We start from the raw sequence: 23322 nt of genomic DNA, 5'->3' as shown, positions 1-23322 counted from the left end.
TGCTTTGGGGCTCAGAGGTTCAAAGGGTCTTTGAGAAGAGACCTTTGTGGCATCCTGCTCACGCTTTGGTGCCCCAGGATTCATTTCAGAGCGCTCAGGCATCCAGGCCTTGGTAGCCAGGATCCAAGTGCACCCACCTACTGCTCACAGTGCTGGCACGTTTTGGCATTATCCAGGAGTGGCTGTACAGGCATGCTGAATGCAAGGTTTATGGGGTCAGGAAGAATCCCACCAGTGCTCATAAGAAGGTCTCGGGGAGCAGCCACTGTGCCCCTAAGATAGCAGTGTGTCAACCTGTGCGAGTGAAGCCAAAAATTCAGTGGAGACTCCAAGAAAATGGAGAAATGAGGACTGTGGACCATTCAAGGGAAACCACAGGCTGTGAGCAAAGCCACCCGAAGCAGAAAGCCAGAAGGCTTCAATTAGCAGTTCTGTAGGCACAGGGCTGCCCAAGTCCTCTGGAGTTTACATCTTCTTGCTGAGGGTACTAGGCACGGAGTTGCAAGGTACAGTGATTGCCCTGCTGGATTTCAGTCTTGCTTTGATCTGGTCTTTGTATCTCTTGGATCCTCCTTGAATGGGAATGTGTACTGTGTCATTGTATGTCTGAAGTGTTTAACTGTCTCTTTGGGCCTGGGGAGATAGCTCAGTAAAATGAGAACTTGCCTGGCAAGCACGGGGTCCTGAGTTCAATTCACGGTACCGCAAAACAAAGCAATAAAAAAAAAAAAAAAAAAACTGTCTCTTTGATTTTTATGGGGGCCCACACTAGGAGTTTGAGTCTCAGAGGAGACCTTGGACTTGGACTTTTTGGCAGTGCTAGAACTAATAAAACTGTGGTGACTTGGAGATGGACTAACTGTGTTTGTATAAAGAAACTGAGATGAGACTTTTGGGAGGAGGGGTACAATGTTATAGTTTGGACCTGGGAGGTGTACCCCAAAGGCCTCCTGTGCTTGGGACATGATTGGCTCCTGGAGGCACTGTGCGTATCAGTGGACTGATCCAGGGCCATGGCCCGGAGGGCAGTATCACCCTCCCTGGATCTTCCCTTCTCTCTCTGCTTCCTGGCTTCCACAATGGAAGCATTTTTCCTCTTCATGCGCCTTTCTCATGTCATTTTTTTCTTTAGAGACAATCAACTATGGGCTATGCTGTGAGCCAAAATAAAACTCTCCTCTTTTAAGTTGTAAATGTTAGGTATTGTGTTCCAGGAATTTAGAAAGCAATGAAAATGCTAAGTAATATTCATTATAATCCTCTGAACTTTGGGTGTGCTTTTAAATTTTTCAAATTTACTTTTCATTGATCAGAAATGCTTCAGGTTGCAAGTAATAGAGTGCCAGACCTCAGCAGCTTCAACTTAGTGGGGATGATTTCATCACACACAGAAGTGTTGGAAGTGGACAGCCAAAGACTGCCTCGACTGCTCATTGGCGCCATCCAGAAGCCAAGGCTCTCCCCAACTTTGTGCCCCAGTATCTGGAGCAAGTTCATGCCCATCTTCATGTTCACTGCCTCCTCACTGCAGGCTCTTCAGAATAACATTCACGTTTCTTTGCTTATTAAATAGGAATAAGGAAAAGTAAAGGAAGCCTGTCGTTCGTATCTATCCTGTTTTATGCTGAAAGCAGAGACATCCCCAGTGACCACCCTCACCAACCTCCATTAATACTGCATTGACTGAATTAGGAGTCCTGGCCACCCTAGACCAATTCTTGGCCATATGAAGCGAGACCCCCCTGCCTGAATAAAGAGCATCATGGGCTGGTGAGACAGCTCAGCAGTCTAAGCGCCTGCTTGGCAAGCGCATGGACCTGAGTTCAATCCCAGCACCACATTCCACACTGGCCCCACCCTGGGCACACAGAGCTGGCCACAGAGATGGGACGTGGTGGTGCACACTGTAATCCCAGCGCTGGAGGGAGGATCCCTATGAGTCTGAGCTGTACAGGAAGACCCTATATCAAACACATAAAAATTTAATCAAATAAAAACAGTCTTGAAAACTTCAGGCTGAGGACTGAGTTGACTGTTCCAGATCAGGGCAAGCAGCCATTATGTGTTAGTGACAGAATGGGGAATGGATGGGGTGGCCTGGGCTGGGGCAGGGGTAACTCCTGCCTGTGTTCTCTCATTAGTCACACAGCACTGCTTGTGCCCTTGGAACAATTCTGCAGCAGGCATAAAGTACTGACTTGGGGCCAGATGCACCACAGCATGGAACCAGTGACCTTGCAGGAGGGCAGCACCCATGTTCTTTCAGGGTCTGTAGTCATTGGCATGGGCATAAAGTAGGATTGTGTCCTGGGAGTGTGACAGTGGTGAGACTCTCTCTTAAGGCAGGGCAGAGGAAATGGAGAATGGGAAAACCTCGTGCTGCAGGTTCAAGCCTCCCTACCACCAACTCACCAAATCCCCACGCTGGCCCACAGAGTGTTGAGCTTCTCCGCAGGCAACATGAAGAACATGCAGGCTGGTCCACTTGTCACAGGCCACCTGGCTGGCCACCTGGATGGACATGCTGGTGCTAAGAGCCTTGGAGCCTCCTCCAGAGGCAGGAGTCAGCAGGCAGTGGAGGGTCTGTGCTTCATGCAGCACTTGGCCCACCAGCTCCCTGCATCACCCCTGAAGAGACTCTATTTGAAAAATACCCAGGCAGGAATGAGAAAGAGTGGTAGGCAGGTAGCTTGAGAGAGTGGGGATAAGTCCTATGATAAAAGAGTCTAGATGGTTCTAGATTCAAGATCATAGACTGTATTAGTCAGATTTCCTGTCACTGGGATCAAATAACCAACTACAGAGAGCCCTTCCTAGTCCTCATCGTGGTCTGAGAAGTTTGTATTTGTGATCCTGTGGAAAAGTTATTGTAATTCTAGCAAATTAATTCCAATCTACCACTTCCAGTGCAATCCATGGCAAGAATAAAGACACTAATGCATATCTGTAGTTGCGGGGAGCCAGGGGTCCTAAGTCCAGCCATGACGGTTAACCAGAACAAAGGCCTCAACCCAGAGCCAGACCCAGGTTTTATTAATTCATGAAGCAGGGAGTGGTTGGGGATGAGTGACTGGAAGCGGCAGGAAGTAGGTGAGTGCTGGGAGCTGGGCTGGGTGTGTGGATTCAGATCACCTCTGCAATGCACAGAGAAGGATATGTGAAAGGAGTGAGCTGCCTAATGCAGTTTGAGACAGTACCTAAGGTGTTGGGGTCTGTGTGTCAGCTGTGCTGTGTGATCTTTATGTCCTAGGGAGTCACAGCCTCTTATCGTGAGGCTCAGTCTCAACTGACAGCGTCGTGTGGGTCTTCCTCCCACCTCGCTCACATGTTTTCTGGGAGCTTCAAGGTGGGGTAGCACTGCCTGCCACCTTGCTTCGAAGACTGCAGGTCACACCTGGGCTAGATGGATTTGCATTGCTTAAAGCCAGTTAAAGGGATAAGGAGAGACTGTAGCCAGCTCTACACATATCAGTAAGTGGCAGTAGAGCCAGGTTTAGTCAACATGAGAGAATTGTTCTTCTTTCAAGGACAGCAATCTACGTGGTCCTCCACACTCAACACTTGCAATTTAAAGGGAGATAGGTTTAATCCAGCTCATGGTTTCAGAGGACTCAGTCCGTGTCTGGCTGGCTCCGAGGAACATCATGGCACAAGGGTGTAGTAGAGGAGCGATGCTCAGTGCGTGACAGCTGGGAAGCAGGCAGGGACCTTATGCCAGTGAGGAAGGAGTGGGTGGCCAGAGAGAGGCTGTGGCCACGCCTGTAGAAACCACCTCGTTCGTGCTCCATCAACTCCTGAGCTAGACTGCAAGCTCAGTCAGCTTGGCACGCCACCTTAACTGCCATGCAACTTGGAGTTGATATCAGGTTTGACCAGTTCTGTGGAGGACATGGGCCTGAAAATTGTCCTGGGTGGGCTCAAACTGGCAAGCCTCCTGCTTCAGCTTCCCAGAGGACAGTGTGCACTGCTTTTTAAAATACCTTGAAAAGTCATTTTCCACCTGGTTGGACCATATTGCTCTGTGTAAGTGCCTGGACCTTGTCACGGTCCAGACTTTATAAATTGTAAATTGTTATTGGAATTCTCACAGTTAAATTCCAATCTACTGCTTCCAGTGCAAGCCATGCAAGAAAAGAGACAGAGACATATCTACAGCTGTGGGGAGCTAAGGGGATCCAAAGTCCAGATGGAACAAAGGCCTTGACCCAGCGCCAACCTTGTTTTAACAGTCTGTGAAAATGGTAGAATGACTGAGAATGGCAGGAACTACATAAATTCTGTGAACTGGGCTAGGTAGCAGATGCAATGTGGCTTCCACAATGTGCAGAGAAAGGCATGCAGAAAGTACTGAATTCTGGTTATAGGTAGCCTGTAAGGTTGGAGGAATTTGCATAATACAGTTTGAGGAAGTAGCTTGTGTTTTGGGCCAGTTGCCTCAGCCCTGTGCTGGCCTTACTTGCCCTGGGACCTCTCTCTCTCTCTCTCTCTCTCTCTCTCTCTCTCTCTCTCTCTCTCTCTCTCTGTCAGGTACAGGAAGGGCTGTACACAGATCTGCGCTTTGCTTCAAATACTATGCACACATTTGCACTGCCTAAAGCCAACCGAGGGGATCAAGGGGATGAGCACCTCCGTAGCCAGCGCTGTGCATAGGACACAGGAGTGGGGCAGAGGTGAATCAAAATGGGGGCAAACTGCCTCCTCTCTGGGGAGCCACCTTGGTGGTCCTCCACGCCCTGGGCTGGATGCCAGCCCTCCCTCACCTCTGGCCACCCTCACCCGGGACACCACTTGGCACCCACCGTCCTGCTCCCTGGGAGAACTCAAAGCTGGTGCGCGTTCAGCACCCGAGGGACCCCCTGGATCTCCAGCAGCTGCTGCAGGGTGGGCATGAGGTGTGCCTGTTTGATAAGACTACAGGGCGGCCCTTAAAAGGGCCCAGGAAAGACCGAGGCGTGGAGCCCCACCAGCCTCACGGGGTGCTGAGCTTCTGGAGCTCTTTACTGCTCATGCTACAGCACATCCCTTTAATGTTGATGGAATCTATGTTAAGTCAGAAAGTCCAGTGCACTAGTGACCACAAAAGGACTCTGACTGGAAAAGTCCACATTTTCATAGGCTCTTTGGGACAAGCTTGGTCAGACCTGGCCTTCACTTCCTGACCCTGGTCATGCTTTCGGCCCATGGGTAGCCACAGGGCATCCTGGTGTATCGTGAGCCCCAGGCACCAGCAGGCAGCAAGTGCATCCATGGTGGGGGAAGACGGGTGCCTGCTTTGGAGCTGGCACCCTGGCTCTGCGGGAGCAGAGGGCTGGCTGCTGTGCAGCTCCAGGTGCAAGCCCTGGCCTCTGCGCCCCCATTATGCCCTCACTTGGACGAGTGTCCCAGCTGTACCTGGCCTCCAACCCAAGCTCCCCCACCAATCTTTTCCTTCACAGAAACTGGCAGGAGTGTCCCAGCTCACTGGCCTGGTGCCGCTGTGCATGGCCCAGGCTTCCATCCTGAGGATGAATGGGCCTAGGTAATCTAGAGCACCAGGGGGTGCTCTGTGTGACAGCCCTTGGAGTAGGGCTGAGCTGGGGCAACAGTAAGACTCCAGCTGGGCCGTGGTGCCAGGAGGCATGGCGCAGCGACATAAGCAACCCTCACATCACACAAGGCAGCAGTGGCCACACGGTGTAGAGCAGGCAGGCCACACTTGAAGAGCAGATCAATGAGACGGTCCTTCTGCTTGGGGGAGCAAGACGACATCGTGGACAAGAGGTCACCTCTGCTTGCCTGCAGCATGGCACATGGGGCGAGCTTCTGTTCTCTTGTCTTCCAAACAACCTGGCCACTCTTACAGGGAGCGTTTTAAATTGACACTGAAATAAATTCCTATTGGCTGAAGAGAGATCTTAAAATGCTGAGTACGCTGAAGTATAGCACAGCCTGCTGGCCTCACCAGCATCTGGGCCACCGACTGAGCTTGCACTGTGTGGAGACCAGAAGGACGAGCCCTGGGAAACCCTCCAGGTACTGAAGCTCCTCTGAACTGGGGAGCGGGAGAGGGCTTGCTCCATGTCACGCATGGTTACATCTGCATAGGTGAGGCCCCCAGCCCTGCTCTCACTCATGGTCTCTCGTCCTGTTGGATTCCATGTGGATGGTGGCACTGACACGGCCACCAACTGTCCTGGCACTCCCGGGAGGCCACCATGGGGTACCACAGACCACGCTCTGCCAGGTGCTCGCGATGCCTGGCACATGGTGACTATTGACAGGAGCAGAATCCACATCTCAGTTGCCCCCCTTCCTGACCCACAGAGGTGGCCCTTGCCAGTCCATAACAGCCAGGGCTTGTGCTTATAAGCAGTAATTGGCCATCTGGGCCCTTGTGAATTTGTTTTAAGAAGAAAAGAATCCAAAAGATCGAGGTTCAACTTGGGAGCTGGTTGGTCTTTGTCCTTCCTTCTGACCCCATGTCTTGAAGAGCGCCCCATCCACACTTGCTCCCTGGGGATGGATTGTTGTCAAGAGGCCCACGGCAGAGAGGTGAGTTGCAAGGGCAGCAGACAAAAACACACAGTCTTTCAGGGAAGCGTGGGATTTATAGGCAGAATGCAGCTATTCTCAGGCTCTTCAATAAAGATATACAACGTGAACAAAAGGTAAGTATTTCACTCAGTCTGTGAAAGCCTGTGAAATTTATTTTTTGCAAGCTTTTACAGTCCGCGGCCTTCCCATTCAATCTTGAATAATAGCACTGAATTGAGCTGTAAAAGCTTCCGAAGTTTGAGGCCTTTTGACAAGTTAATTTAGCAGTATGGTAAGAAGTTTTTCCCCAAGATAGAATGAAGCCATCAGATCATGAATGTAGTAGTCATCCTGAGGAAAGAAAACACCATTAGGATTAGAAATGATGTGCTTTATGGAGATAGTTTGTGGTTTCGTGTAATCTACTATCAATATTTCACGAGAAAGATGCTCCACTCATCAGTCAGCTGGAAGTCAATATCTCCACTTAAAACCAACACCAGGGGCTGGATCGCATACATCTTTTATTGGAAAAATAACATTCTCTATGCAGTTTTCCTTTCTGCAGTTCTTTAGATTCTAATTGTGGGGTGTGTGTATCACAAAGGAGTTTTCTTTTTCTAGGGAAAAAAAAACAAGGAAAAGTAAGCGGCAATGTTTTTTCTGTCTCCCCTCCCCCCCACACACACAGAGCTTCACCCACACTTTGCCCAGCTCTGGGTGTTGTGTGTTTCCTTTGCCCTATGTGAAGCAGAGTGAGACCAGCTGTCTTCCTTAGACAAAGGGAAAGCCACTCAAGGGTGTTGGCTTGTTTGTTTGGAAAGATGAAAGTCACTAACTCAAAGCTCCTGGCTCCTATTCTATGGTAGTGAACAGCAAAGGGAACAGAGTTGCTCTCCCTCACCAACATCTCCATGGTTATGGCTGAGAATCCTCGGTGAAGGGAAATAGTCACCTATAAATAGGATAAATGGTAAAGATCTGGCTATGTCATGATGGAGGGAAAAAGCCAAGAAAAATTAATTATATTTAACAAAGAAATGCATCAAATGTCATTTGGTCTTGTGCCCTGAACATAAATCTCCAAATGTTTCTCACTTGAATAGTTTACTGAGGAAAAGTAAAATTAAAATTAAAAAACAGATGCCCTATGGTGGTGTTTATACAGCAACTTCACGGTTGCTCTGAAGGACTGCCGGCAGGGGCTGAGGTCAGCCATGGTTCAGGGACCTGCCTCCGGGCTCTGGGTGGAGGGTGTCTTGTCCAAGGAGACGTCTCTAAGGAGAATCCACAGGACTCCCCCAGGAACAGACTCAAAGTCTTGCATCATGAGGAGGAGGACTGTTTTAGGTGACTCTTATCTTTGGTATTATGGAGCAGAGAGTGACTTCATTTTAATGAAGGAAGGATGATAATTAGTCCAGTTCTACCAAATCTTTATATGGAGAAAAGATCCAAGGAGCTGTTTGATGAAACTGGTTAAAAGTGTGTGCATCAAATGAGCTCACCCTGGGCCTGGACTCTTGTTCTGACTGGCTGTGTGTCCCCTGATGTGTCAGTGACAGTGGCAGGTTGTCAACTTGATTGGCTGGGGAACCATCCAGAGAGCTGGTGAAGGTACCTCTCCTTGCATCTGGGTGGGCAGTGGAGATGTCGCTGGGGACCTGCATCTGTTCCACAGTCCTTTCCTCCCTTGTGTGGTTCCCCTACTCTGCCTCCCAAGCAGCTCTTCTCAGCCGCACCCTTCTGCCATGACTTCCTGTCTGGAGGCCATGCACTGAATCTGTGGAGGCTATGAGCCAAACGCACCTGTAAGTGGCAGATGTCTGGAGTTTGGTCCCAACAACAGGAAAATTGACAAACGCAGAAAATGACTTCCTTGGCAGGTTCTCCCGGAGGTCCTGCTGTGTGTTGGCACTGTGCTAAGAGCTCGAGTCACTCCTGCAGCGGGAACGTAGGGGGACGTGTGAGGTCGTCTGCATGTGTCCTTGAGCACGAGCCTCCTTTCTCCCAGGTATCCTAGTCCTCCGTCATGCAGCATGACTTGGGAGAGCACCCTGGGCAATGGCAAGCATTAGGGGAGAAAAGACCCACATGGACTTGCCTCAGGGCCCTGGACTTCGGCGGTGCCCAGACACTTAGGTCACAGTCACCCTCGGCTTCTAACCAGTCTCAATGGTCACAGCAATGTTTTGGAGCTCAAATGTTCTTAAAAGTTCCAGAACAGTAAAGAATATTTCTACTTAAAAAATAAAGTTCTGATGAAATCCCACTTCTCATAGTAAGCGTCTTCCTTCTCCACAAAAACAATTCCCAGTATTAGGGATACTGGAAAAGTAAACTGTCCACCTGCATTCATCTGTTCATTTGAGGTATCATTGCAATAGCCTCAAACATCTTTGTGTCCTACAACCATTCGCAGTGAAAATGGGATTTGATTTTCATGTAGAAACAACTGATTTCTGTCCTGCCCATAGAAATGAATTCTTAAGGGCAACACTCAGTGACATTTTCTGAGTTTCAGGGGTGCAACTGGCAATGCTTCTACACACGCACTGAAAGTGGCATACAGTGTGAGCAGTGTTCGTCTTTCCTGGGTGACGGCATGATGTCATGCACTCGTGGAGGGCACAGGCCATGTGTGGCGGAGGAAGAGCAGCACCGAGCAAGGGTGCTGCTCCAAAGCTCCTGCGTTACGCAGAGGCAGGCTTGGATAATGAAATCTTGACAGAGAAAGATTCTGTTCTTTCAGTTGTCTTCCACAGTTTTATGATTTATGTCTGCTTGCATTTTATTTTGTGTCTCACTATTAAATATTTCAAGCTTACCTAAAAGTAGAAAGAATAATTGACAATCACATACATGTGTTTATATTGTTGTGTTGTCCACAATGGTCCAGACCTTTTTATTACTGTGTAAAATTCCATAGCATGAACGTACTGGACCACTCAGTCACCTGTGTGCCTCAGAGTTAGCTCCAGCCTGTCTGTGGCTATTCCAAACACAGCTGCTGGAGACATTTTTGTGTAGGTTTTGGAGTAAGCTAAGTTTGCATTTCCCTAGAGCAGCGGAGCTGCTGGGTCAGATGTTAGATGTGTGCCTGTCATTGGGCAGAAGCTGCCTAAACCCAGCACAGAACACAAGGTTTCAGCAGGGCTGCGCCGTGTGCTCCTGCCAGCCACGCTGGCACCCCTCAGGACTCTGTGTCCTCCTCACAGCCTTCTGTTTTAATTGTGCAAGCAGGAGTAAGGTGGCTGCAGATTGCCTGGCTTTAGTCTGCACTGCCCTAACGGCTGATAAGATCTCCCTTTATGGCCTGATCTCTTGTGTGTCCTCCATGAGAAATCCTTACATGCATGGTAAAATTATTCCTCCCACATTGACTCTGGAGATTTCCCTTTCCCATGCAGGCTGATTTTCTGCCAAGCTTACATGCGGTGGCGTGTGGTTCATTTTATTTTTCTTTTCAGTAAGGAAGAACCACTTGTCCAGCACTTGTGACTCAGTGGTCTGTCTCCATTACTCCGTAACACAATCTCTGTTATCCGTTATGTTTTGCAGTGTGTGTGTGTGTGTGTGTGTGTGTGTGTGTGTGTGTGAGTCAGGACTACTTGTCCACATTACTTACTCATCCATCCCAGTGCCAACAATTTGTGGCAAATTTCAAAAGCTTAGAATAGATCTTGATGTCTGGTAAAGATGCCTTTCCCAGGTTACTTAGAAAAATTGCCTGGTCTGTTTTCAACATTGTTCAAACCTACGACCTTTGGAAGCAACTAGACAAAGCTGGCCCTGAGGTTTTAAAATGCACTGGAGGAAATGGCTGCTTCTCCAGCCTCCAGTCTTCCTATCCATGGACATGGTATTTATTCATTTCATCGTACCCATGATGTCATTAAGGGAAGCACACACCAGAATTTTATGTGTTATGAGGAAAGAGAAGTTGCTACCAACAACCTATGACAAATGCTAAAGCAATTTTAAATCATATCTGAGATTTTTAGTGTATTTCAGAATTGATAAAATTTGGTAAATAATTCCAGTCATTGTAAGTACCTTTCAATGAAGTTTCACAACTGTCTTCACAAATACACACATTGAGTTCATTTTACCACTAGGTATGATGACATTTTTGCATTGAAAATAGAATCTTTTCTATTTTTATTTATTTGTTTTTTTGCATTCTAGGGAAGGGTCTACAGGGTGTTCAGGGTCTCACTACTAGATCGGACTTGTAGTCATCCACCTGTTTACAGCCTCCTACGAGCTGAGATTATAGGTGAGCTGAGATTATAGGTGCGTGCCATCAGGCCCAGTCTCAATTGTTGTCTCAGTGCGCCCCAGGGGTGGGGCCTGCACAGCAGGCCTGGGGATCGAACTCCTGACCCCTGTACCTGCTTGCAGGTGTTTTAATCTGCTGAGCTATTTGGCCAGCCCTAGAATCTTTTTTTAAATCTTGAGTGTTCCTGACCAATGTATACAAACACAATGAGTTGATATATGGATCTTCTGTCCAAAGATCTTGCTACCTTATTAGTTTTAGTAGTTTCTCTGTGGATTTCCTTGGGGTTGTCTTCTGGTAATTGATTCCTAGCCTATCACACTGTAGTAAAAAAGAGTCATCATGTGAGGTCGAGTCTTTGCAGTGTGTTGATACTTGCTTTGTGGTCTACGTGCGCTCACGGCCAGGGTTTGGAAATGACCTAAAGTGCCTGACAAAGCACTTCCCAACTTAGGGTTCTTAAAAAGTAGGGTTCAACATATGAACATTAGTAAAGCTTTTTTATTATTCAGATCTTATAGATCAGTTATGGGAAGAATATTCTCTAATACTGTATTGTGAGGTTATGAATCTCCCTTTGGAATATTAAAAATACTTGTTTTAAGTTATCTTGAGGCTAAGTTACATGATGTGGGATGTTTAATTGCTGTTATGTCTCTGATGAATTGTCCTTACCAGTAGGCAATAGCTACCTTTATCTATATGAATGCCTTCTTTTCTTGTAGAAAATTTTGACTGATATTTTAATAATAGAGACTTCTTTTGCTTTGTGGTGGCTTAGAATGACATGTTTCTCTCCCCAGATTACCATCTTTCCATTATTCTGCTGCTAGCACTTCCAAAAAGCAGGAAGACAGGGCCAGTGAGATAGCTCAGAGGACTAAGCACCTGCTTAGGCAGGTGCAGGCGCCTGGGCTCAATCCCCGGCACCGCCTGCCACACGGACCCCACCCCGGGCTTGCTGAGCTGGCCACAGAGACTGCCTGTGGTGGCGCACACCTGCGATCCCAGCACTGGGGAGGCTGACAACAGGAGGACCACTGTAAGTCTGAGCTGCATAGTGAGACACTGTTCCATATATATTAACAAAAAGTAGGAAGATAACTTTTATTTTTAAGTACAATTGGACAAACTGCTTTTGGCTGGTAAATTTAGTTCATTTATATTCATGGAGATACAGTGAAATATAACAATGTGTATTGATATATTTGGAATTATTTTCTAATTTAATTTGAGTTTTTTGCTACCTCTTTTTTCTATATTTCTTTCATTCTTTTCCACTTTTCTACTGAATTGGTGGATATTTCCCCCATTTTCCTTTTCTCTGCCCCCACTGCTGCTTTGGATATAGATTCTATTCGAAGTCTTTTAGCATTTTCTTTAAAAATGTTAATACTTTTTGATAAATTATAACAGCACCAGCAACTTAAACCTCCAAACCCCCGCAAGCCTTTGAGCTCTGCTCTGCTCCCCTATTTTATATCCTCACTCCTGCTCAGATTTGCTGACAGACCTTCTTTCCCTGCACCTGACTTACTGGCTTAGGGGGGTCGGGAGGTCAGGGACTGGCAGGACAGGGAGGTCGTTTCAGGGCCTCCGCCGGGACCTTCCCACATTTGCTTTCTCCCATGCCAGTGCTGGCATTCACAGAGATGAAGAGTTCTGCGTTCCTAACTTAGGAAACGCATCCCTCCCCACAGTATCTGGCCTTTTCACAGACCCTGGCCATGACCATAAAAGCTATGGTTTGAAATGCTGCATACGCATACCCTTGAAGTCTTGTGTTGGAGAGCAGCTTCCCACACAAGGTGCCGAGAGGTTGTGGAGTCTGGCACAGCCTGGGTCTTCAACTCAGAGCTGAAGAGTGAGGTTGAAGATGAAGTAGGTAGACAGGAAGAGTGCTTACAAAGAAGAGAGAAATAGCTCTAGATGGTCGGGAGGTGACCTGAATGGGGGTTGTCACGGGGCACTGGGTCTATGAGTTTGCATACTAAAAACTGACCAGGACTCAGACCACTCTGAGTCACACTAGGTAAACCTAAAGTGAGCTTCCTTGGCCTAGCAATGGGCCTCTGCGGAGTGGAGGCTTGGAGCAGGTATGTGATGCGGGTGCCTCTGGGCAGCCAGCCTAACTATCCAGATGATCCACTGAAAATCAAAGTAAGAAGGACAATGTTCTTTCCAGGTAGGCAGGAGCAGAAGGTGTCACGGTAGCCAGTGTCCCCTGCTTGTCACCTTGCTAGTTCCTGCCTGGACTTAAGTGTCTACCTGGTTCTCATCAACTCTGGCCCCACCCAGGCCCCCGCTGCTCTAACTGAGGCCTGAGTGGGCTGCCCCAATCTTGGGTACGGTGCTGTCTTCCTTCTCACTTGCCTGTCCATAAGAGCAGGCCCTGTTGGAGGTCGCAGCTCATGGGCTCCACGCTTGTGCAGGGGGCCTCACAGCTCACAGTGGACAGCACCTGTGAGAGTGGGTTGTGCAAGGCGAGGCCCACACCTCTGCCCTCGAAGGCCCACACACTCACTCTGTACTTGCTCCTCACCCTTCACTTTCTCTACACTGTGATGGGGCAGCATGAGATCGCCAAGGCTAGAAGATGCAGCTGCTGGGTCATGGGCTTTCGGCCCCCATGACTGTGAGCTAAGTAAACCTCTTTTCTGAGTAAATGAAGGAGTCCAAGGTACTGCTACAATAGCAGAAAGCAGAGGAAGACAACAAGTTGGGCGGAAAGGCAGGTGTGAGTGGGCACCAGGGACTTGGTGCCACACATGCCCAGGGCCTGCAAGCCTGGAGGCCCACCCTGCCACAGGCTTGATGTGGCAGGAAGAGCTCTACAGTGCTCTCAAGATCCCTCAGCCCCGTGAGCATGTTTACTTGGCAAGAGACAGAGGGGCAGGAGAATGGAAGCATTTGCATAATGGAGTCACCTAACCCATAAGGCCCAACCAGGAATGAAAGCCCCCCTGTCTGCTTCTGTCCGAGGCTGGATGAAGAGAGGTGATTGTGGACAGTATCTAAATTACGTGGGAGGCTAAAGAGAAAGAAGAGGTATTCCAACAAGGGCTGCTGGTACAAAATCCTCTCTTCTGGAGACTTCCCACCAAGACTGTTTCTGTTGCCGCTGGCCTGGGAGGGCATTCCAGGGTGGGACACGTTATCGCCTGCTCTTAGGGGGAGGTGGGGGTCAGCATGTCCTTCTCCCATCTGCTGGTTGTCAAGTGCTGCTAGCCAAGTGAGCCTTACGCCAAAGTGGCATGCTCTGGGGTGCCACCCTCTGCCACCCTGCTCCCCTTGTGGGACAAAAGGGATTTTGCAGATTCCACTCAGGCTCCTAAACAGTGGACTTGAGTTGACTCAAAAGGATTTGTCCTGACATAATCTGGGGAACTTTGAAAAGTAGCCCTACAAATGCCAGGCTGGAGGTAGTTCCTGCCAGCCTTAAGGTACATACTGCATTGCTGTGGAGGGACACGGGGCAGATAGTGGTGAGGAGCAGCCTTGGAGAGCCCAGGAAGACATAGCAAGACAGTAGGACTTCAGTCCTGCAGCCACAAGGAACAGACACATGAAGAAGACTCCCAGGCTCGGGCGAGACCTGAGTCCTGGTGGGACCCAGTGTAGGGACTTAGTAGAAACATGCCAGGTCCTTGACCTTCAGACACATGTGGGCAGTCTGAGGTTGCATGGCCCCCACTGAGTCTGTTCAGCTGCAGGGAGCTAGCATACTTGGGTGGGGCTCCATTACCACTGCCCGTGTGCCCTCTCCAAGGTGGTCATCAGGTCCAGCGTCCACCCTATGCTGTGTACAGCATCCTCAGAGGCCCAGGCACTCCCCGCCAGCAGGGACAGCTACCATGACTGGCAAGTAAATGCACCTTGGTGTCACAGTGCCTGCAATGCTGGCTTGCCCTGGGCCATACTCAGGCAGCCCCTGCACGAGGGCCTCGGTGGTGAGTTCTCCAAGATCAGCCTGGAGATTCCAAGACTTCCTTCCTCAGTGGTGGCAGGGTCACTGGTGCCGACCTCCAGGTTAGTCCACTACCCACTGCCCACCCAGACTTCCCCTGGCACATGCAGATGTCACTTGTGGCTTCTGTGGCTGCTGTCAAGAACCAGCTGTCCTGTCTAAGAAGGCAGCCTGAGCCCTCTTTCCAGTTGCTCTTAGGAAACCTCTCCTCCACATTGCCCAGTGTCTCTGTGGCATCCACTGTGGGTTCTGTCAGTCACTTACAGGCCTCCTGGGCCTGAGCAACCATAAGGACTTCTCAGCCGTCATCCTGCCCCTTTTCCACTCTCCACTCTTTGGGGCCTCGTTTTCCATCAGGCATCCTGGGAGCTGAGCATGAGGCAAGGATTCTTGCACTCACGCGACACGACTAAGGGCCCACTTGCAGGGAAAGCCTACGGCAGTGAGCGCAACAGGACCAGGCAGGGGCAAGAGCTGAGCGGAGGCGTGAGCGGGGTTCACACTGCTGCTGTGGAGTGGCCAGATCCCACAGGGGTGCAGGAGCATGTTGAGTGCCATGGAGGTCTGGCTTCTTTGTCCCTACAGTCAGATGCCAGCCTGGGGGCTCCCGCTGGAGGAGATGGAGCTAACCCTGGTCCATTTCCCGGAGAGGCAACTCCTTCAATCAAGGAGCAGCCTCTGAAGGGTGCAGCCCTGAGCCACCTGCAGCCATGTCCAGCTGGAGGGTGGGCAACCAGCCAGGTAAGGAGAGCGGCCAGGGCACCGCAGGCCCCGGCTCGCTCTGAGGAAATGGGGCTTCCAGCTATTTTACTCTCTGGTCTACACTCGGGTAATTTCCTTGGATCTGTCTTCCTGTTGCTAATAACATTTTCTAATACACTTTTTATCTTCCCCACTGAATCTTTAATGACTACATTTTTCATTTCTAGAAGTTTTATTTGGTTCTTTTAATAATCAACCATTCTTTTGCTTAGACAATGTCTTATTCTTTTGTTACCTATCCAATGTAGCCTTATTAGTAATTTCTAACATTTATTTTTAAGATCATCTATGTATCTGTGTCTTGGGTGGGGGTATAATCTTGCTCTTTATTTGTCCGCTGACTCTTGTTCATAGTGAATTGTTTCCTATGGGCCTAAACATTTTATATAAAATCTCATATTTTATCTAAGACCCTTGGGTTGTGCAATTTTTCTGAGTTCATTTTGAGTGAGGCTCTATGGAAATCTGTGCAAGGTGGGTAGAAGGTTCAGATTAGAGCTGTTTGTGCCTGCCAGGGTCCCAACATCTTCCTGAACTTGGACTGCTTTGTATATCTCTGTTGGGGCCTGAGAGTCCCTGGTGTAAGGTTATTTTCCTCTGGTGCAGAAGAGAAGAGGGAGAGAAGAAATCCTTTATTGTTCAGTGCAAGAGGGCTGCCAAAGAGAAGCAAGAACCCTCAGGTAGGAGGTGGAGAGACCAGGAATTTATTGGGCTGGGTTGGGGATGGAGCTTGCATGGGTGGTATACTGTGGCAATAAGCACCAATTAGGGAAGGCTTGGTGCATGAAACACAAGAGAGGAGGTGGAGGTTAACCACAGGGAAGAAGACAGAAGTTAGTCTAGGAGTGGCTAGCCCTTGGCCTTGGATCCCCAGGCCGTGCTGACTCGCTGCCATTATGACCAGGAAGACTTTGCTATGGGAGCAGACCCATCATCTGGACTATGCTGGGAGCTAGCTAAGGCCCTGCTCAGAACTGGGTGGCCTTGTCCTCAACCAGAACCTGGTCGAAGCATCCACTCCTTGTCCTCTCTGCCCCAGGACATGCCTACTCTACTCTGTTCTTCCATGAATGGTGCAGAATCCCCAACCCTTGCGTGGGTGTTCACATCCTAGCCCCTGAGTTCCAGAGATATTGTGTGTGTGCCTGTTGCCACATCTCAGGCTCCCCACTCTGCCCTCTTCCCACCTAGCACCCCTTCTGCCCCACCCAGCCTGGAACCTAGAGCTTGTCATATCCACGGCTGTGTCCTTGTGCCCTTGCACCTTGACCTTTATCCCTACTACCAATCACACATCCACCCAGACACAAGAATTCTCTGCAGGGGCCAGGGAGATGGCTCAGTGGAATAAGTGTTTCCCTGGCAAGCACAAGGGCCTAAGTTCAACCCCTGGTTCTGCAAAAAAATAGATATCCCCCCCCCAAAAAAAAAAGAATTCTCTGCAGCAGAGCTTCTACAAGTTACAACACACACACACACACACACACACACACACACACACACATCCCAAATGACCCTGCCTTTATAAACACACTGCCTTTGACTCGAGCTGGTCATGCCCACTCAGCAATCCCTTCCACATCCCTGCTCAGCTCCCTCTCGGTACCCCCACAGTACCAGGCTACTCACAAGCACCTTCGGCACTGGCTCCTGTTGTCTTTATCATCTGCTCTGCATCCTGGCACGACTCTAGCTGTGTCACCCCCCCGCCCTCCTTTGGGGTTCCCGCTGCCCATGGTGGTGTTGGGCTTTCTGAACCTCTCTGAGGCTTTTTCAAGGACTGTGGCCTGCTGCTAATGTCACTGGGGTCCCCTGCTGACCTCCAGTGTCTCTTCCCCCCAGGTGAGGGGTGCTGAGGGATTCAACATCCAAATGGCCACTTCCAAGGCCTCTTCCTCATGTTGAAACCCCAGAAGAAGAGCCTACTGAGACAGAAAAGTTTCTGATCCCTCCCAAGAAGTAGTTTTTATCCCCCCCCCCGCCCGCTTACATCTCTGATAGCCAGGGTGCCCTATCCACCTCAGATGCCTCAGGACTACGCTGGGAGTCTTTGCCTTGGCTGTTGCTGGCAGTGGTGGTGATGGCACTGGAAACGCTGTGTCTGTCCCCGATATCCCTGCCCTCTGGCCTGGATGCTTCTGATCCTCTGCGGCTGCCTCTTGCGTCTCTGCTTTGGTCTCCCAGGAGCCTCTACCCTGCCATAGCAATGAGGATAGGTGGCTCATGTCAGTTGGCACATGGGTACAGAAAGCTTGTGGCTTTTGGCATGAGAGTGCATGTGTGGGCCACCCTTTCTATGTACACAGGCAGCTCTCCTCATGCTCATCAGGTCAACCTGGGCCATCTCTGTTCTATGTACTGCTGCTCCAGTGCTGTAGTGTAGACCCAATTAAACCTCCTTTGGATTTTATTTTCCCTACTTGTGATTTCTATCTTGAGTAGGGTAGGCTGAACCTGCTGCACTATTTGCTGGTAACACTGAAGGATGTTGGCACTGAAAGTGGCCAGCAGCTTACACTGGTAATACTGTGGGTGGCTCCCAGCCAGAAAGTGACAAAGAACAAGGAGAGCTTCTACCCCTGAGGGATTGAAAAGCCCTGGAAGAGAGGTTGGGAGCTGCTTGCTTCAGCTGCTTTTAGAATAGCAAGGATAGCTGCTAACACCAGGAGCTGAGAACTGCTGGCATTCAGAGTGGGGGACACCGGCACAGTTGCACTGGTGGAGAGGAGCGGGGGGATACACTTTACTTATTCAAGATTTTTATCTGATTTGAGCATAGGAGCCCTTGGCCAACGGGTAGCACCCCTGGGCTACCTAGCTCCAAGTATGAGGGCAGGCTGAGGGGTGGCTATTTGTGGCTGTAGTTATAGCATGGATCAGCAGGTTGGGGATGGAAGTACAGTTCTGTGAGGTACAAGAAAGGGCCAGTGAGGAGGCAAATCCACAACTGGGGCAGAATACCACAGATTCTGAGAAGTCTGAGTTCTGGGCAGGTGCAGCAACCTATGCACACAGAAGGCAGGAGGACATGTTTCAACCCATAGCTGATGGGTATCCTTTGCTCCTACATACCTACATGTGGGGTATGGACGCCTATACTTGGCATTCACCTAGCCCACAAGCTAGGGATGGTTTGGTGCTCCCCTACCATCCCAGGCCCCTCCTCAGCCAAGACATGCCATAGCCTGCTCATGAAGATAGAACTCATGCTGCCTTGTTCAGGTTTCCCCAGGAACTCCTGGCCTCCACAGCATGTGCTGGTGAGCAACCCTCTTAAGTGAAGCAGACCAAGCTCTCTCAGCTTGAGGGTGGAATGTGTTGTGTGCTCTGCCTTGGCCCTGCTTCCAGTCCTCTTGGTGTCCTGTCTCATCCCAACCACTAGAGATGACCTGGCAGCCGCTACCCTTGGCTTATGGCGCCTGGTGCCACTGATGTTCACAGTGAGGCTCTGGGAGACCCCTTTGGAACTCATGCTTGTTCTTTAGGATGGGGACTTGTGGGGCCAGCCTTGACCTGACGGGAGCGGGTAGTGGCCTCTAAGGACAGGCAGACCAGCTGACTGCATAACACAAGAGGTGTTGTGTTTTCTCCTTCTCTGTCCCCTCCCCAGTGTGGTTCTTCTTTTGGCTTTGCTTTCTGCGATCCTGGGCTGATACCCTTCGAATAGAACTGTCTCACAAAGCGTCATCACCTTCCTTGCTTGTTGACCCCTGCCCAGCAATGGCCTCCTTTGGGCACCTCTGGCCTCCAGCCTCCTTCCATCTTCTGCTCTTCCACAGGGCTTGGCTTCTATTATCCTCACCCTCTACCTACTCCCCAGCTGGCCTGATCTTCAGGTCTTGGGTTACTTCCTTTATGCTGATGAAATTCAAACAAAAATGGCTTTTGATGGAATTGCCCAGTCAAGGTCATGTCCACATCATCAGCGAGTGGTTCAAGCCTGAAAGCTGGGCAAGAGGAGCCAGGCAGAGGTCCATATTCAGCACTTTGGTTGTTCTCTTGACTACTGATTTCAATGGACTGGTTGAGTTTTGTCTGCAGTGGGTTTCAGGAGCCTTGGAGGTACAAAGCAGAAGGATTTGGATGAGGCTGGAACAGCACAGGTGTAACAGGAGTGTTGAGTTGCCTTCCTGCCTGAAACACAGGAAGCAAACAGGAACCAGTGGTCTCTCATCTTCCAAACACTCAGTAGAAACCATTAGGACATTCTGGTATATATATTTTTATGTGTAATTTGTAAAAATTATATTTTAATGAGGTTTTGTAGTCTTCTCTTTTGTTATAAAGTCAATTTCTATGATATAAATTCCTATTTGCATTTATGGTTGCATCCAACCAACCACTTTTTGGTGCCCCTTTCAGCTAAAAATGCTTATCAATAGCCATACTTTAGAGAATGAAGATCCAGAATTGCAATCAGAATGTGGATGAGTGCACAACTGCAACCTTTGTGTGTGTGGAGTTAAGTAACTGTCTAAAAGTTTGCCAGGGGACACTCTGTTAAGATGTGTGGTAGTGTTTATTTTTTCATATTGCATTTTCTTCTATTAGGGAAGAGAACATTCTGCTGTGTTTACTGCTGTGTTCTTCTTTGTATTTCTGTGTCCTTGCCTCTGCCTGTTTTGCTTTTGGAATGTTCATCTTTGTTTTTCAGCTTTGAAAGCCCTTACCTGCAAAGGAGATCAGCCTTTCCGAAACATGATGCAAATGCTTCTCCCACTCGTGTCTGTTCTGATGAACAGACAGTTCTTCCTCCTCTCCAAATTAGGGCCATCAATGCCTCCCATTCTTTTGAGGTGAACTTTTCTTGAGAAAGACACAGCTCTTAAGAGAGTTTTGATAGGTGTTTATCTCTGTGCAGAATACACACTATTCGGGCAAAGCATCACTTCCTTCACTCCGGAAAGTTACTCCCTGATCTTCCCCTTTAACTCTCTGCCCACTCACCCCAGAGAATCACTCATTGGATCTCTATTCTCATGGCTTACTGGTTGTTTCCAGAATTCGTGTTAATAGACCCAAGAGTGCTCCTCTTCTAACTTCAATATGATGTTTGTGACATTCATTCATCAGTACGTTTGGTCTTTTCATTGCTGGGTAGTATTCTCTTGTATTTATTCTGCAATTGTAGATTATTCATTTCCCGACGGTCTGAACTCAACATTTTAATTCACTTAAATTATTATTTTCCTTTATTATTGATGGTATACTTTCTATTCCATTGCCCAACAGAAAAGCCCAGTTTTTATTTTTCTAGACAATTTTATTTTTCTAAACAATTTACTCCATTAGATAAAGCAGAGTTTGGTATTCCTTTCTCAAGTAGTGGGTAGTCTTCCATTGCATACTCTTGCCGACTTGAAAAGCCATTTATTGTATTTCTAAGTCCTCACAGGGGTAATATTAAAAATAGTAAACAACTGGTATGGTACAGGCCCTGGCCATCCTGGAAGGCTGCCCACCAACAGATGGGGCAGCCCACTGTCCAAGTGCTGGCTGGGTACCATACCAGCCGCGAGCTCATACATTTGTTTAGAGCTGTGTCTTTACTATTATTTTCCACCCATGGAGGACGGTATTGTGTGTCACACAACTACATAATTCTATTTTGTGCAACAGTTTCCTTCTCATTACTCTTTTGACTGATCAGATGCATATTCTCCCAAATAAACTATTCAATGTTATCAATTCCCAAGTCCTACTGGAGATTCAGTTACATTTATCCTTGGACTTCCATCCTGTGTTCTAACACATATACACACTTGGCCTAACGCCTACCTCTTGTTCAATGCCCACTACTGCTATTGTACACTTATTTTACACCTGGCCATTTTGCAGATTTTGAGTCCTTGTCTTCATTTCTGATCTACGGATTGGTTCCTTTAACACTGGGACTCATCTTCAAGGTTGGCCTTCCGTGTAAAGTGCCCTTTGGCAAGCCCCAGGTCCACAGTCCCTCGTGTTAGGGTTGTAACTCTGCTTTTCATGCGCTGCTCACAGCACTAAGGACCTCCTATGTATGGAGCTCCTTCTTTTTGGCTGTGGACACGTCTGACAGACATATTCTCGCAGGCTCCTTAAAGTGTCTCCTTTCCAGAAGTCAGGTGGGATTCTTGCAGTTGTTCACAGGTACCCACTTTCCTGCAGGGCCTCTGAGGACTTCAAGTGAGGTCAAACTCTACATTAATTCCACCTAGGATTATACTCTGACCTTTTGGCTCAAGCATAGCGGTCACTTTTTGTAAAATCAATTTTAGTAGATCTAGGTGCAGGATTTTATAGTCTCCCGACTACTGCATTTTCAGATAATTCTGTTGAACAATGATAAGCCTTTATTTTTATCATCTGTTTGTCAGCTGGCTGTCGCCAGCTTTTTACCTGAACGTGGATGCACCTTTTCTGTGCAGCCAGCCAGACTAGATAACTATGGTCATCTTCAGCTTTCTCTATTTCAAAATTCTGTAATTCACTCTTTGGTTTAAAATTGATCCCTAGTAAGAGCGTTTCCCACAATGAGCAAAATTTTCTGATTGCAACTTATTTGGGTACGTTTAAAATAATGTCAAGCTGTGCATTTCGTTTTGCACTCTTCGTACTAAAGGGCAAGTTCTACACAGCCCTGCTGCCTGAAATCCCAGCCACTGTCGCACAGACGAAGGACGCTGGAGAAGTCGTGCTGCGCTCCCCAGGGAAACCCAGGGACCAGGCCAGCCAGGCAACTGGCCAGCAAACGCTCACTGACGCCTTTTCCCCGACCCGGTGGGCAACAAAGGCGCGCAGTCCCGGCCTGCAGACGGCCCAGCGCGACCACACGGGACCCTGCACCTCCCTGCGTTCCCAACACTTGGGCAAGGGACCGTGCAGCCAAGCCTAGCCCACATCAGCCGGCCTGCGGCCGCGTAGCCCTCCAACCCGCCAGACAGCTCTGCACCGCACCACGGGCCGCGCGCCCGCCGCTGGGCAGGGCGGGGCTAGCCGCGCCTGCGCACTCGCGCCACCGTCCTGCGTCCCCCGCACGCAGCCCACGTGACCCGTTCAAGATGGAGGCTGCTACCCGGCCCGGCTGGCCTCCTGCCGCAGCCTGAGCCCTCTGCGCGACCTCTGAGCGCGAACCAGGCTTGCAAGCACGCAGGGCTGGCCGCTGGCACCGCCACAGGCTGCCGAGCGGGCCTGGCTTCAGCCGGAGCCCGGCTTCCAGTCAGTAACCGTCCTGGCTCGGCCAGCTTTCTCTACCGCGAAGCGTAGGGCTCTGGCGCCGGGAGCGTCCTCCGGTATTCCCCGCCCCCGGAATTGACAGCGCTGGGAGCCAATGGGGTCCGGGATGTGTGCGGGGAGGCTGGCGGAGGCGGAGCCTTTCTGCAGTGCCCGGGGCCTCGGGCCGGCACTTGGGCGGCCGTGAGGCGGGAGTAGACCCTTACGGGCCAATGGAAGGGCGGCCGAGCGCTCGCGGAGGCGGGTGGGGGCGGGACCGAGCCGTAACTGACGCGCTCTTCATTAGAAACCAGTCGGGAGGAGGGCCCGCTAGGGGAGGTGACGCAAGGCAGCCGCGGCCAATGGCTGACGGGCCGCCGGCTAGGCGGGCGGGGCCGGGGCGTCTGACGGGCGTCGGGCGCGGCCTATCCCCGCGCGGCTCGGCGCCGGAGGGGGGAGCAGCATCATGGTTCAACGTGGGTCAATTTTTTGTGAATGAGGAGGGGAGGTTGTGGGGCCGCCGCCGCGGAGCACTGTCCCCGTCGCCCCCCGAGTCCGCGCGCCTGGCAGCCCGGCCGCCCGCGCAGCCGCCTCCGCCAACGTCGCC

General features: G+C 49.8%; 1 protein-coding gene across 3 annotated transcripts in view; it reads left to right on the top strand.

The window, feature by feature from the left end:
* The first annotated feature begins 22577 nt into the window (after window positions 1-22577).
* Hdac4 (histone deacetylase 4) overlaps window positions 22578-23322 on the top strand; it is a 255289-nt gene continuing 254544 nt past the window's right edge. Inside the window, exon 1 of one of the 3 annotated variants that reach the window (XM_023722244.1) lies at window positions 22578-22795. The gene's annotated coding sequence lies outside the window, so the exon portion shown is untranslated. Of the gene's footprint in view, window positions 22796-23106; window positions 23192-23322 lie in introns of those variants that run through there. The other 2 variants (XM_023722250.1, XM_023722243.1) reach the window with 2 other exon arrangements.

The sequence above is a fragment of the Octodon degus genome, unplaced genomic scaffold, assembly GCF_000260255.1.
Source record: "Octodon degus isolate 3935 unplaced genomic scaffold, OctDeg1.0 scaffold00089, whole genome shotgun sequence".
Lineage (NCBI taxonomy): Eukaryota > Metazoa > Chordata > Mammalia > Rodentia > Octodontidae > Octodon > Octodon degus.
This window is presented reverse-complemented; position numbering and strand designations above follow the sequence as displayed.